The sequence below is a fragment of the Chelonia mydas genome, chromosome 7, assembly GCF_015237465.2.
Source record: "Chelonia mydas isolate rCheMyd1 chromosome 7, rCheMyd1.pri.v2, whole genome shotgun sequence".
NCBI lineage: Eukaryota > Metazoa > Chordata > Testudines > Cheloniidae > Chelonia > Chelonia mydas.
In genome coordinates this window covers 66,189,076-66,204,404 of record NC_057853.1, presented here as the reverse complement: position 1 = coordinate 66,204,404, position 15,329 = coordinate 66,189,076, and the positions used below count along the sequence as shown (strand labels likewise).

Below are 15,329 nucleotides of genomic sequence, written 5' to 3'. Positions count from 1 at the left end.
ATCTAGTGAAAAGATATAGACAGTAATAACAGATAGTCTTTTTATACAAATGTTTGTGCTAACTTTTATGCCTTTTATACACTTCTGACACACACCCAGTCATAAAAACACTCTGCATGCTGTACTGGGCTCATTAAAGTACATCTTATTCCCCAGACAGCCTGCCCTTGGCACTGACCGCTCCCTCCTTCTCATGAAAGACATCCCAAGGCTGTGTAATGCTTTCCACGTGTGAAAGAACAGCTTGTTTGGCTGTAGCCCTTGTTTAGAAGGTTCTGTGCTGTCCTTTTTCCAAAGTCAACACAAAAACAAAGTGATCATGTTGGCTTTTAAAATGAGGGAGGAGGGGAAATTCACTTGCATGAAACCAGAGTGAACTCATTTTGGACAGCACAAGAGGCTATTATCCGAGTAAAGAAAACCTCCCTGGAATTATGTCACTTACAGGTGGGTTCACAGGATGTAGTCAAGTTTTTCATATCTAAGAGGGTAATATTTCCAACGTAAGTATAAAATGGCATGGGCGGGAACTAGAGATCTCTGCAAGGTGGAGGGCTCTTTGGGGAATTTGATTAGCTACAGGAGGAGGGAAAATGGGGCCTGTGGTAAAGCCAACGCTAAAAGTTGTAAAACATGGTATCACAGGAAACCAAAATGATCACTTAGAATTATGCTGTGCAGTGATGCAACTGACATTTTACAGGACATCATTATATAAAAACTAATGTGGATACACAAATTATGTGAGGTAAAGAGCCAAAAAGAAACAGACAAAATATAGAACAAACACTAACCGATGTCAAATTTCTCTTGATCAGTTTCAAGTTCTGTTCTACCTAATGCTCTGCTCAATCTTAGGGGCTGCATAACTCAGGCTTCAGTAATGAGTAAGATCAGAATGTGTCCCCATCTGTTCACATTTGTAAAATAGCAGCTGAGGTATGTGGGCAAGGTTTCATCTTATTGTTCATTGTCTCCAGGGAGCAACTGAATAACCTCCCCAAAATGATGCAGCAGGCTGAAATGAGTGGGAACAGATGCAGCTTTCCTATGCTATGTCAGGTGGGGAGAAGGGAGGAAAACCAATTCAAAGAAAAAAGGTCTGTCAGTGTAAAACTCTGGAATGGAGCCTGAGACTTCTCTGCGAGACGTTGACTGTGTGGGATACAGAAACAGACCGTGTTCATTTATCATTCAAATACACATGCAGAAGTTAGCTTCCAGAATTCATTTTTAGACACCTATGTAAGTGGCCTGATTTTCATAAAGGCTGAGTACCTTCACATGCCTAGGCCAGTATGCGCTAGTCCAGCGATACGCAGACCTCAGTGGTTCAGGAGCCAAATGTTGGTTGCTATTATCCAAAAGAGCCACAGTCGTGTGAATTCGTTGTTTCATTTACAATAGTGCTATAGATTCGTATTTAAACAGTGTGAGAGGGGAAATATTTAATGTTTATATCTTATTCTCACAGCAAAATGACTGACCAAGTAGTTTTATCTTTTCAACTACAATTGGTTAACGTAGTAAAAGCATCCTGACTGGTTAATAATTAAATCACCCAGTATTTTAATATCATGTGCTGCAAAGAGCTGCTGGACACACATTAAAGAGCCATTTGCGGCTTGCGAGCCTCAGTCCGAGTATCACTGCTCCAGTCCTTCCTACAGTTCAGAGACAAAAATGGGTGTTGTGTGCTCTTTACACAACAAACAATGTGAAGGAACCCCAGGCACAGTGGGGACCAAATGAGTGCGTTTACTCACTATTTACAGCACACTAAGCTTCGCTATGTACTCTGGTCAGGTTCTACTAGACTCAAACAGAAGAAACAGCGATGGTTACCAAACAGAACTCACAAACTATTTAAAGGGATAGTACCCAACTTTTATACCTACAGTTGTGCATCTCTCTAACTGCCAAGGCTGAAGTATCGGTCACAAAATGTGGACAAAAAAATTACTTATGCAGGCAACTGATTGCTGTGGGATTCATTCCTTCAGTGTAAGTAAATTTTTATACTCTCAGTTTCATGCTTCATTTCTGATTTAAACCATTTGCAACAATGAAAGTGAAGCAACTCCCAGTTTGGTGGAAGGAAGGTAACTTTGCGACTAAAATTAGAGTGACAGAAAGTAGTGCACCAAAGTGACCTGTGGTTTAATGCCACAAATGAGGCTTCTGCTTGCCTTAACCTCAAAAAGCATCATTTTAACACAGACAGACGTAGAGACAGTAATGCTAGCACTGCAGATACACAAAAATGCCTAACAAATCTATTGGAACCAACATATTATGATATTGACCAGGGAAAATGATATCTAGGTAGAGATGCATGAATAAATTCATATTGTTCTACCACACCAGTCTTTACTTTCCCTTTTACAGACACTAGCGTCCCTTGCTGACACCAGCATTGTCCCTCAGATGAGTGGTAGCAGATGGCTGGGGCATTGCAGGTTGGCTTCCCAGTGCAGGAGAAATCAATAACTCAGATAGATTATATGTTTAGTTTGCACTATTTACACATGTCAGTCCTGGAACAGAGGTGGTCAAACATCATGCAGGGCAACCCCATTTTTCAGAAATCACAGCCCAAAACTAATGTCTGGTTACTAGGAATTTACTCTAATTTACAAGAATTTACTCTAATCAGAGATCAAGCTCTGATGCTGCCTCACAGCTCCCTCTCCAAGGACCCTTGCCCCTACACACAAACTTGCAAAACAAAAACTAGCAATAACACAGCTTGTGTTCCAAGATGGCACTTTTGATTGCTTGCACACTAAGGAAGAACTCAGAAGAAAACTATGTAACACACCACTGGGGGACACCTGCCAAAACAGCATACTAAAGACCAAAGACCAATGAGACAAAGATGAGAATAGACAAGAAGAATGAGCATCAGGAAAGGAACAAGACTAAACTGATGACTGAGGTTTTCCCCTTTTGTAATTCATTTACATTTGTCTCCTAATACTAGAGTGGAGTGTGATCTGCCATTACGGATTAGGCAAAAAAGGAAAGTCATCCTCCCCACCCCACCCTGTCAGTCTGATCATGGCCTGAAGGTTCTGCGCACACCGTCTGAAGAGTACCAAGATGTGATCTCGATTCAGTCCAGACTTACACCCTTACCAGAAAACACTTATGCACTGTGAGTAGTCTCATTGATTTCAATGGAACTACTCATGGCTTCTAAACGTAAGCACCTGCTTAAGTCTTTGCAAAATTAGGGTCTAAGCCCTCAGACCTGCAATTGCATCCAGGCAGGAGGAACCCCGTGCAGAGCCCCTGAAGTCAGCAAAGACCTGCCTGGGATCAGGAGTTGCTTGGTGCAGACTGGCATTCTTGCAATTCAGACTACTTCTTGGAGGGGGAAGTGGACTCTTCCCACCACTTTCTGGTCTTTTTCCTCTAACAGATGTGAATGGAAGTGACACATTCCATAACTCACAAGGCTCAAGAAATACAGTATTACTATCATTTTCTATTAGCTGCCCTTCTATTTGTTTCCCCATCTGTGTAATGAGGATAATGATACTGACCTCCTTTGTAAAGCACTTTGAGATCTATAGATCTCAAACTGTTATATAAGAGCTAAGTATTGTTTATTTTTAAAACCCAATACCTCAAAATTTAAAAATCATTCATTTTATGTACAATGTATGTATGTCTACAAATGTAGCCAAAGAGCTAAAATCCTAATAAAAATTGAGAGCAGAGACACATGTAGATTATTCTAGAATTGCTCAGAGTAGCTAGTATTCTTTATGGTGTTTAGTTATGTGGTGTGTTGTGTTGATAAGAGTTCAAAAAGCCTTCATTTATGATGAATTGCTGCTTAGATGTGACAGCAAAAACCATGAATGATTTAGCACTTTGCTGAAAGCAAATAAATGTTTCAGCTCAGTGTTAGACAGTACATCAGGGCGGATTTGGAAATGGAACACTAAACTCTTTGCTTTCCAGTCAGCACTAGTAGTCTCAAGGTAAAGTACTTAATGGTTCAAAGTCTATTACCCTGTTCTAGACTCTCATTGATCTAAATCCTCTTTCCTAGCCTCCTGATGTGTCTGATTAAAACACTTAGCTTTGGATCACAGTTCAGGCTGTGCTTAAAATCAACTAGATTGGCCCAGTGCCAGGTAGGCCTCATTTTTTGTTGGTGCAATTGTGGCAACATTGAAATAAACGTAGTGTCTGAATTGGGGTGGGGGTGGGGAGGAGGAAAACAGCTGTGCAAAATGTATGCCTATTTGGCACACAGGCCAGTAACAATAATGAAGGGACCCTGACAAAAATATATGCATAAATAGAAAATAAACCTAAGAAATAGGTAACCTATAAGTGCCAGAATCAAACTAAGACATGAGCAAGATTGGGTAAGTGGACTACCTTTGCAAGTTTCCGGATCATAACTCTTAGGTCCAGGAAAAAAAAAAAAACATTTACCTGGGTCCTTCAATCTCATTGCTATCCACGACCCACCTTGCTTTTTGGTTGGTCTACTCCCTATAATCATTCCCACTCATGAGTTAACTAGTCTAGGATCAGATCCTGCAGTCTTTGTGCAGTCAGATCTTCTGCTAACTTCATAAAGGCTGAAAGATCAGGCCCCTCATACTGACTATTTCCAGGAAGGAAGCATGGCACTCCCCCACCTCCCAATCATCTTACAATACCCAGTACCCACATGGGGCAGAACATTTCCTACTGCCTAGTCGACCACATTTTTCTTTTTTAACTTTGGACCATTGCTTCTTGTCTTACCATCTTTTGAGGTGGAAAAGAGTTCCCTTCCTTAGTTGAGAGAGAGAATTCCTTCCTTGAAATTATTCATAGGCTTATTACAATTTGTATCATCTCCTCTTCTCCCATCCTGACTCTTCATTTCTTGAGCATAATCAATTAGCTCCCCAGTTCTCTCCTGTGTATTTTATCTTCCAATCTGTATAATATTTAGTGCTCTGTGAATTCTCTGTATCAGCTTTCCTCAGTGGCAATGTTAGTAAGTGACCTTAGAAGTGCATTAGCTTTCTAAGTAAAGCATCACAAACATTTTTGAAGAGGTCATAATAAAGTTATGACCTTGAACTACTATTTGGGTCACAGCAGCGTCCATAGATATTATCACAGTATAACTATTGATAAATATGTGAAGCCACAACAAATAGGTCTGTGTGTGAACCTTCCACTGAACTCCAATAAGAACCACAAAATTAGGGACGAAGGACCACATGAGGCACACCTGTACATTTAACTTTGTTTTGGCAAAATGCTGCCACACAAAATTTTATCAGCATATGTACAAAACTAGTGTTATCGTAAAACTATAATTGATGTACCCAAACTTCACATTATAAGCAGCATCTAGCTTTCTAAATAATGCAGAGCTTCACATGAAAGCCCTCACTTTATTGCACTCTCTGAATCTTGGTCATTTGTTCATTTCAGTTTCAGCATTTATTGGACTCACCACTGTGTCCCTGGTGTAACCATCTATACCTGAAATTGTACAGAACTGCAGTCTGGTGTATATTTCTGTGATGATTAGTGCATGGTAATAAATACATTGTCTTTTTTTAGAAAGAAACCTCAAGAGAAAAGGAGGGAGGGAGGATCATAATTCAGATTATGCATCTGGCTCCTGACAACATGAACCAAAGCCTTTGCTCCGGCTATCTGCGTTTCTACTCATGATCACAAAATATCTGTGTGGCAAATGCAGCAATTGTTTCCAAGAAATAAAGTCTTTGGGAAAGTATTTAAGCTGCCTTTTCATGGGGGTTTGTAGCTGGAAATGAGGAGGAGAAGCCAGTGCTATATGATCAGCCAGCTCTTGTTTGACAATTTTAGGCTTATTCTACATGCCAATGCTGGTCAGGAGTCCTTATGTGATTAACTATGTAACTAAGAAAATATCAGACACTTGCAGTCTCTGCTCAGCGAGTTATGAACTGAAGTTCCCAGGCTTGTCTTTTGAAGGCGTTGTGCAGGTTTCCTTTGAGGACAAAGACGGAGAGGTCAGATATGAAGTGATCGCTTTGTGAAAATTACCCACTTCACTTCACATGGTGTTCTACAGCACACGTGAACCCCCCGCCTGTACTTAACACTCAGTTGTACCTTGCATTTAGCTTGGACATTCTGGTTACCTTCCCCGGACCTGAAAAAAGACCTCTGCGAAGCTCATCAGCTTGTCTCTCTCACCAACAGAAGTTGGTCCAATAATAAGATATTACCTCCCCCACCTTATCTCTCACATCCTGCGACCACCACAGCTGCAACAGTATGGCAAACTTTCCTCCTACAACCTATTTTAAAGGATTCATGGCTTGCTTCTGCTATATGCCACCTGAAACATGACATGTGCACACTGTATGTTATCAGAAGATGGGTAAAGATTAAACCTCATTTCTGCCGGTTCCCGCCTCTTAAAAAAACAACCCTGGAACATTACAGGTAACGTAGCAGGAACATGGGGGAGCACTGAACATGTCTTTTATTCACTATGCAGGTTTTCATTGAAATGGCTTGTTTGGTCCCTCCCTTTGGCAAGACATTCCCTTTTCTGAATCAGTCTGTGACCTCCTGTAGCTATGGAAAAGGGAGCATAGGCCAATGGTTAGAACCCAAATTAGGAGTCAGATTCAGGTTCTATTCCCAACTCCACCTCTGACTTGCTGAATTGCCTTGGACAAGTTTGCTTGATATCCTGCCCCTCAGTTTCCCCACTTGTTAAGTGTTACCTATGTCATGAGGCTTAATACACTCAGGCACCAGCTCACTCATGGCAACTGCTACAAAAATGCAAAGTAATACAGTGCTCAGCCTCATTGCTATTTTACAACACAACTTCCCTTCCTCCACAGCACGAGAACCGTCACTTGCTGTATTCAAGGCCTATAGCCACCTAAGCCTCTCTCAGCAAACAATTTTTCATTCCTGTGGGGAAATAGGTTCTTCCTCCACTTTCAGTTGTTCTCCACTTTGACAAGTGCAATTTACAAAGCTAACCTGCCAAAGACCCAAGCAATCTAATCCTGATCTCTGGGTTACTCAGAGAATTCCCTGACTAGTTTTTCTGCAGTATGATATGCCATGGATCCATTTGACCATTTGGTAGCCCTGGTATACTCCACGTTAGTGATGGGTCGCACTCTTGTATGATCTAAAGTTGTATTATACAGTACAGCTTTACAGCAGACATGTTTTGGTTTCCGGGAAGTGTGTAACAATAGGGTGCAGCCCATTTAACAGAAAATATTCTGTATATTTTGGAAGCAGTATGCTTAGAATAGGAGACTGGGACTCACAAATTCTACTCCTGCTTCAGTCATTTAGCCACTGTGGGACCTTAGTTAAGTCAATTTCTCTAGGCCTAAGTTTACCCCTCTCTGATGTGGGTATAACTAATATTCACTGATACCTATACTATTTCACAGGGGTGTTCTGCATCCTAATGAGGCTTCATGAAGAGCTGAGATTGTCAGTCCGAGGCTGGTTAAAAATGCAAAGTGACAATATTACTCACTTGTTTTCCACTTGAACCCCCTATTTTCCTGTCAGTTTCCTGGCCCATCTAGTTGATCACTCACAAACCCTGAAGCAACTGCTGCAAACAGCTCGGAGGTATTAGATTCTTACCCAGTTTTGGCAAATACACTAAGCTAAATTGTATTGGCACCAAGACAACCTAGGAGCAACATTTCCAATTACTGACTCACTGCTGGCTTTCAACACAGTACAAACTGTATTGTTCTGAAGGGGGCTGGCTCCGAAGAGGTCTGCTACATTATCTGAAGGTTTCTCTCTTTCTCCCTGTGACCCTGTATGTGTGCATACCATTATGCATGCAGTTATTCTCAGCAATACATTCTGTAACCATTTGGGTTTTTTTGCTTGTTTCCACAGTGTCCGCTGTTGTTTGCATTGTTGGTGTGGTCATGTTGGCCCCAAGCTCTTAGAGACAAAGTTGGTGAGATGGAATCTTTTATTGGACCAACTTCTGTTGGCAAGAGAGACAAAGCTTTTGAGCTTACACTGAGCTCTTCTTCAGATTCAAAGAGCTCTGTAAGCACGAAAGCTTGTCTCCTTCACCAACAGAAGTTGGCTCAATAAAAGATATTACCTCATCCACCTTGTCTCTCTACTGTCATCTGCACCGCTGTACTTCAGTGTCAGAAAATAGAGCTCTTTACCGAAACAATGTGAAGCTTCATGCACAAAGTATAGAGAGTAGACAACACAAGTTCAGTTCAACTGCTATATTGCTGCTTATGACAGTAATACTAGCGGGACGTAATGTGAAGGCATTCACAATGCAGGCTGTAGCCCACAGAATCTTGCAGTGTTGATCAAAGGTGCTCTCATGTATAATATGTCTTCTGTGGAGACTGCAGGTCTGAGGATGCCACACTGCTGATGCTTAGAAAACAATGTGTATGGCTGCCAACATGATCCTTGATTAGGCAAATACTGACTGCCCCGTCTGTGATTTGTCGTCTGTGTCTTTTTATTCACCCTTTTTGTTTGGAATTAGATGAGCAGTTCTTTCATCTTTTCAGAGGATCTGAACGGTTTTCCCATTCATGTTAATTTCTTAAAGTAAGGACTGAGAAATAAAGCACTTGCTTATATTTCTGTGCTTTGTACTTGGGGTTCCCACCCTCTTTTATTGGCCTATTATATATATTTTCATACAAAAATTAGCAGATAATAGGAACAGTTTGTGTGACATTCTAAATGTTAAGGTGAGTTTAGCACTGGTGAAATCTCTGGTCCTCAGACCTTTACTTATTCCCAGAACAGGTTACAGCAGCAGCAATGCAAACTTCCCAGACAAAGATCATCCCAAGGGCTGCAGTGCTGCCCTGGAGGGACCCACCCCTGCAGGCAAAAGGTCAGTTTAGTTTCCATGTCTATTCAACCCTCACTCTCTTGCCTGCAGATACCAACAAAGAGGGATAGGTGTCCAGTGGGACCTATCCAGTGCACACTGGAATGGATCCAGAACAAACCCCCCCCCCCCCCCTTTTTTTTTTTTTTTTTTTTTTTTAACATACAAACAGCTTTGATAACTTCTGGTCACTACCAGCCAACCACCATTAGCTAAGTTTACATGGGGGAGATGAGACAATTCTCAGAGTACCTATAGGCATGTCTCTTTGGTTTGATCAGCAAAATGATCTCCTCCTAGTGATGAAATGTCTTATCCATATCTGCTCAGGAGAAAGCTCATTGGTCTTCACCCCCTTCTCTCTAGTGAAGGATGTTTTTCTTTCCCTATACGTTGCCACAACATTTCTGTTCCTGGGGTGATTTCCCTTTGAAGCCTATCACGGCATCTCCTTCCCTGGTCATAGGGGACTCCACATCAGACAAAATCCTTGCCCAGGACATGCCCAACCCTAACTTCAGTCAGCCCTTTTACAAGAAATCAGACCCAGGAATGCTACTGATGTTTCTCTCATTGCAGTACAAAATCTGCCTACAGACATTCCCTCTTTACTTCATTTCTCCTCCCTACAACTCAGCAATATCGTTAAGCATTTATTTACTTCTTTTATCATCAAGTATTGGACTTGTTCAAGTGAGAGAGAGAGAGAGAGAGAGAGAGAGAGAGGGTTTATGCAAACATCACTGGCCAGTGGTATGTTGGGAACATCTCAACAGCCGGATTTTGTACAAACCCATGTTTGCATGACCTAATTAGTTTCTCATGTTATGCCATTGCCAAAATGAATACACTGGAGAATGCTTTCTCCGATGGTAATTAGTAGCTTACTTTCCAGAGAACGGCATCTGTAACATTCTGTTTCCTCTGTTCCAAAACCTTCCTTCCACTCTTCTGTTGAAAAATTTACTTAATCAGATCAGTCATGCATGTGCTGTGTTTTTTTTATCTAGTAAGTCACTTTGTTGCTAGTTATGTGCTCTTTGCCTGTATTTTTGTTCTAAGGCCTAGATCCATAAAGAAACTTGGGTGCCTAGCCAGTTTTAGGGACAACTGCAATCCACAAAATCCCTGCTTGGTGGCCACCTAACCCTGCAGACACTCAGAGTGCCTAAATTTCTGCCACTGGGCATGCACATTGCTGCCTCACTTCTAGCTCCCAGATGCCTCTCTTATGTCTAAGGCTGTGCACGATTCTCAAGCCAGGTGTAGATAGGTGTTCCTCCCCGCCCTTGCCAGTGGGGCCTGATCCGGAGCATGCCTAACTCCTCATATAATAGCTAGGGAGGTGCTGTGGTGGCAGCAGCCTCCCTTATAACCATTAGCCCAGTTGTTAGGTTACTCATCCAGGATGTAGGAGATGCTAGTTCAATTCCCCCCCGCCCCCCCCCCCACACATCCCTGATGAGGAGAATGGATTTGAACAGTAGTTTCCCCACCTCTCAGGTGAGTGCCCTAACCACCGGACTACAAGTCACTATAAATTTAATACAAAGTGGAACAGCTTCAACAAGAGAAAGACCACCTATCAATATTGTATAGTTCAGCTGCTCTGTCCCAAGAATGGACCTCCAATACAGCAAGTGAAAGAGACCAAACTCTCCGCTGTCTGCAACAGCATCTCTCAAAGGACATCAGCATAACAAAACTAAAAGCAGCATTTCTTCAAAGAGTAAAAATGTGTGTGCATCCCTAAGAAAGAGCATTTGTAAGATTATGTACAACAGCACCACCTGGAGCAACATCAAAGTGAGGTAGATTAAAGCGGGCTAGGGAATTTCTAGTGCAAGACAGCAGGAGCCACACAGATTTCCCTTGTGCACTACAGGTGAGCATGGAATAGATTTACACCTCATCTTGCTCCGAACTAAGTGTTCATGTAGACAAGCCGTTGGGGTCAAATCTGTTTTATTGACACAGCCAAACGTTTACTACCACTAGCCCTGAAAGGTCGATACAGCCACAGAACGAAGCAGCTGGATTCTATTCTGCCTCATGCATCAAGGAAAACATAACTGAATTCCAACTGCAGAATCTTTATTAGTGGGGATGACATAAGAGGTAGAAGGGGGACACATGGATTTTACCAATCCCAGTGGAGCTGGTAGGGATTATTTTTAGTCCTTTTGGACTGTGAACTGACCAAGGTTAATATGGAGGCTGAATAAAGATTGAATCCCATGAGGTCATGTACAAAAGCTGACTTTAAGCAGATTTATTTTCAAATAACTTGATTTCAACTTTCCTAGGAATGTGTCAATTAGAACATAAGAAAACCTGTTTAATTTAGCAGGTGTTTTCAATAAAGGGGGCCCTGTTGATCCTGGATAGTGGCCTTTAAAAAAAAGAAACAAAGTGCATTAGCTCACCAATATGTAGCATCTGGCCCTTTAGATTTGATGGTTTGAGAAAAGGCAGCTCCTGCTCAGCTATCACATTAAGAAAATCAATCTATGGAGACATCTTAGTTGGGCCTCTTGATATCAGTCTCATGAACGTCTGTTCGAAGCTAGATTATACCCAATAAGACACACTGGGAAGCTCCAGCGTCCATTTTGTCTCACAAGTTGGGAGGGGAAAAAAATTATAATAGGACCAAATTATAGGATTTACCAGCCATTTTTCCAGGTCAGGGGTGCTTAAACATTTTCATAGTGCAGACCAGACCTTATTGAATAAGTTGTAGTGTGCATCATCCTCCATCATTAGCCATCATATGGTCCCTCCCCATCCACAATGACCATGTGACACAATGACTGCTACGTTGCAGTCACCTAACATTTTGGCAGTGGATACAACAATTTCTTTCATGGAAAACCATTCTTACGGTCAAAATGTTTAGCTGCCTTTGATGAGATAAGCATTTTGTCCTTTAAAAACAAGTAAACAGTGTGATTGTTTGTTTTTGCCATTCATTTCATCTCTCCCTCCCCTGGGCTCTATTTTTGGAAATAAGGAGGAAGAGATGTAGTACAGGGCCCAGACAGGTTTCAGGAGGCACTCCAGCAAATGGAGGAGTCAGCAGCTAAGGTTGGCTGCTATGTTTCGTGGTCAAAAGACAAAGCTGCAAAACCTAGGATCAGGTCCACCCACAACACCAATCTCTTTGAGTAATGAAGCTGTCAAAACAGTCTCCAGATTTTGCTGTTTGGGTTCTATATTCACCAGTTCCTCCAACTCTTGCATGGAGGTTCTCCACTGGATTGGATCACAGTGTCTGCCATGGGTCATTTACAATGAATATGGAATCAACATCATCTCAGCAGGATGACCACGTTCAGGATCTATTCAAGCTGAATCCTGTCCGTACTGCTGTACGGTTGCGAAACGTGGACATTGTGCCGCTCAGATTAGGCAAAGCTGGAAGCTTTCCACACAAAATGCCAATGTCATATATTGGGCATAAAGTGGAATGACTTCATTTATAATGCAGATGTTTGTGGTCGCTCCGGTCTACAGACTAATGGGGCCATTGTCTGCAGACAGAGTCTTACACTTTGGGGACATATTGTGAGAATGCCAGAAGTCATTCCGGCGAACGCTGTTCTCCGGGTGCTTGTAACATCCAGAATAAAAATTCCACCAACCAAGGGGTGGAGCCAGCCCAGAGGCACAGCCCCTTATTACAGGGGTGCGTCAAGTGTGTTCCAACTTTGGACTTTTGGCCCGTCAAGCCCTTGTGGCTGTACAGGAATGGACCAAATGGCTAACTATCGCTACAGCCAACCATTTGGTGAAGCACTGACGAAGAAGAAGAAAGAGATGTACCACTATGTGACCAGCCAGCTCTCCAAAGACCACCAGCAAGTTCTCCATAGACTACAAACCAGTTTGGAAATCTTTATTCTCCCTTTTAAAAGAAAGCAGATTAATTACCCTAAGCAACATTTTGATTCTTTTGGATTGCTCCCGCGCTGAGCAACTTGGGACAGGACCTGAGCCAGTGTAAATTGCCATCACTCCACAAATTTTAGCGGGAGGATGAGCTTCCCTAAGAAGTTCTTCAGCCCCATCCGATTTCCTAAAAGACTTAACATTTCAGAAACTCAGCTGTCAAATTCAGTTTGTCCCTTGAACCAGACTGCAGCATGGAAGTGTTAACATCCCGAGACACCAGCGAGAAGGGAGAATCAGGACAGCTGCCTACTATAACCACACCACCTTTGGCTATTCTGACCTGTGCTATTGACAGGCAGCACGCAATGAATACTTAACAAGGGCACGTTGTATAGTGTTGCCATCTGAAACTACGTAGCATCCCTTTAAACAGTTTGGAATCCCACTTGCGAGCCACTCTGTCTTCTACTAAGCCATCAGAACAGTGGCAAAGCAGCCGTGTATGTAAGTAGCTTAGTTTTGTATATTTGTACATAGTTAATAAATACAGTTATTTGGAATCCAACTGCGCCAGTGTCTTGATGTTGTGTAGACAGCAAAGGCAACAGCTTCCGAATAGACTCACTTTCATTTTGCTAACAATCCATGGGGCAAAGTGCTGGTTCTTAAGTTTCCAGCAGCTGAATTTCATTTTCCTTTATATCCTTTATTGTATGATAATCACATTAGCTCTGAGAGTTCACATAAGAGGCATAGGAGGGTAGTTGTCAACGAGATACAACAGTATTGCCAGCCTTAAGACTTAAACACACACAAACAAAATTACAAATCAGGTCTCCAATAACCTGGAGATTGGCTTAAATGTGAGATTCTTAAAATAAATTTGAGGGTCTTTATTTGCTCTCTATTTTTGAACATTTAGGGCAGTGTGCACCAAGGTGCACTCCTTCACCATCCAGCACACTGACTGCTACAATAGTATCGCCACAGAAGCATAGGTACTAGAAGAATGCCCCAGTCTCACATCAATGCTTTGCCAGTTCTCTCGTATTTTTCTAGTCCACCTGATAACCTGAGATTTCCCCACTTCTTCATTAGAGCCAGTTAGAACTGCAGAGAGTTTTGCAGAGAAAATGGACATCAGGGTTTATTTATCATTTTATCACCTGGGGTTGTTTTCAGTTCTGCAAAATTGATCTCTCCCAGGTGTAGAACAGCTTGTGAAATCCACTTTTAGGAAATTCTGAGCTTAACGCTATCATTAAGTGCAGAACCATCATGCCAGTCATTCCATTGTGAAGTCTCCAGATGCTCTCCTGCCCCAGCATAACTAACTTGTTGGAAAATGGAATTACATTCATTAGTGAAGCACATGTAAAATCGACCACTATCACGTTACTCTCAAAGCAACCATCCATGTAACATTCTCACCACCCCAAGCACATCTCAAACAAAACTGGGCACATTCAAGAGAAACACCAAGCATCTGTGAACAGAGAAGGTATTGATCAGAGCTGAGTGGGAACCGGAGTTCCCATTCTGTGGAAAATTTCACAATTTTGAAGAAAAAAAAGTTTCCGAATGGGAATCAACAATCCGAATTGTGACATTGTTTGTGAAACAGAATTCCGTTCAAGAGAATTAAGGGCAGCTGGGGAGGCAGTCAGCCAGGGAGTCTGCCCATCTACCAGCTGGCTGGAAGGAAGCAGCAGGCTGACCAGTCAGCCAGCCTGCCTACCTAGTTTCCAAAGAGACTTTTGATGGGGTCAACACATTCTCGTGGGAGATTTCAATTCCATCAAATCAGCATTTTCTCATGAGAAACATTTTTTCCTTGAAAAATTATTGTTTTTAGCAGTTCTGGTATTTAGGAATAACCTTTAAAAGCAAGTATATTCCAAACAAAACTTGAAGCTCTGTTCTTAACTTATGTCTTTGTACTGAGAAGATGTGACTGTATCATGCACTAAATTCAGGCACTACTTGGTAATCTCCTCCTGGAAGGGCAAAAGACAGAGAGTAAAGACACCAAGTGTTGCATGGAAACACACTGTCGTGAAACCTGCTTTGTGCAGGCTCTGTCTGACAGAGCAGCTGAACTAATCTTTTGGTCCACTTCGTAAAAGTCAGACATTTCTGACTGTGGAAGACATGCTGCTGCTTTGTTCCCCTACACTTCAAAGGAGGCACTAAGGATTTGGATCCACGTTAGGCTTCTGTTAACCTTTCTGCTCAGGTCAAAAGGTTCACAAAGGTCATCCTCAAAAGCATCCAAGAAAAATACTAACTTTGCAGGCTCAGTCAGACAACAGGATTTCCAGTGGGCCCCACGCAGAACAGATGACACGTTATCAAAGCCACTCTTTGCTGAAGTGGCTTTCGTAATTTTTCCCCCGTGTGTTAATTTTCCTTCAACAAAGAATAATGCTTTACTTGTACATATCCCCTTTTCCCAAGAATCTCAAAGCTCTTTACAAACATTAAGAAAGCGTCACAGTCCTGTGAGGTAAAGTAAGTATCTTGTTTCCACTTT

The 15,329-nt window shown here is 42.0% G+C and overlaps 1 protein-coding gene across 2 annotated transcripts in view; it reads right to left on the bottom strand.

Annotated features, from left to right (window-relative positions):
- Positions 1-15,329, bottom strand: part of LOC119566860 (L-threonine dehydratase catabolic TdcB-like) — a 90,634-nt gene that overhangs the window by 52,922 nt on the left and 22,383 nt on the right. The window lies entirely within an intron of this gene.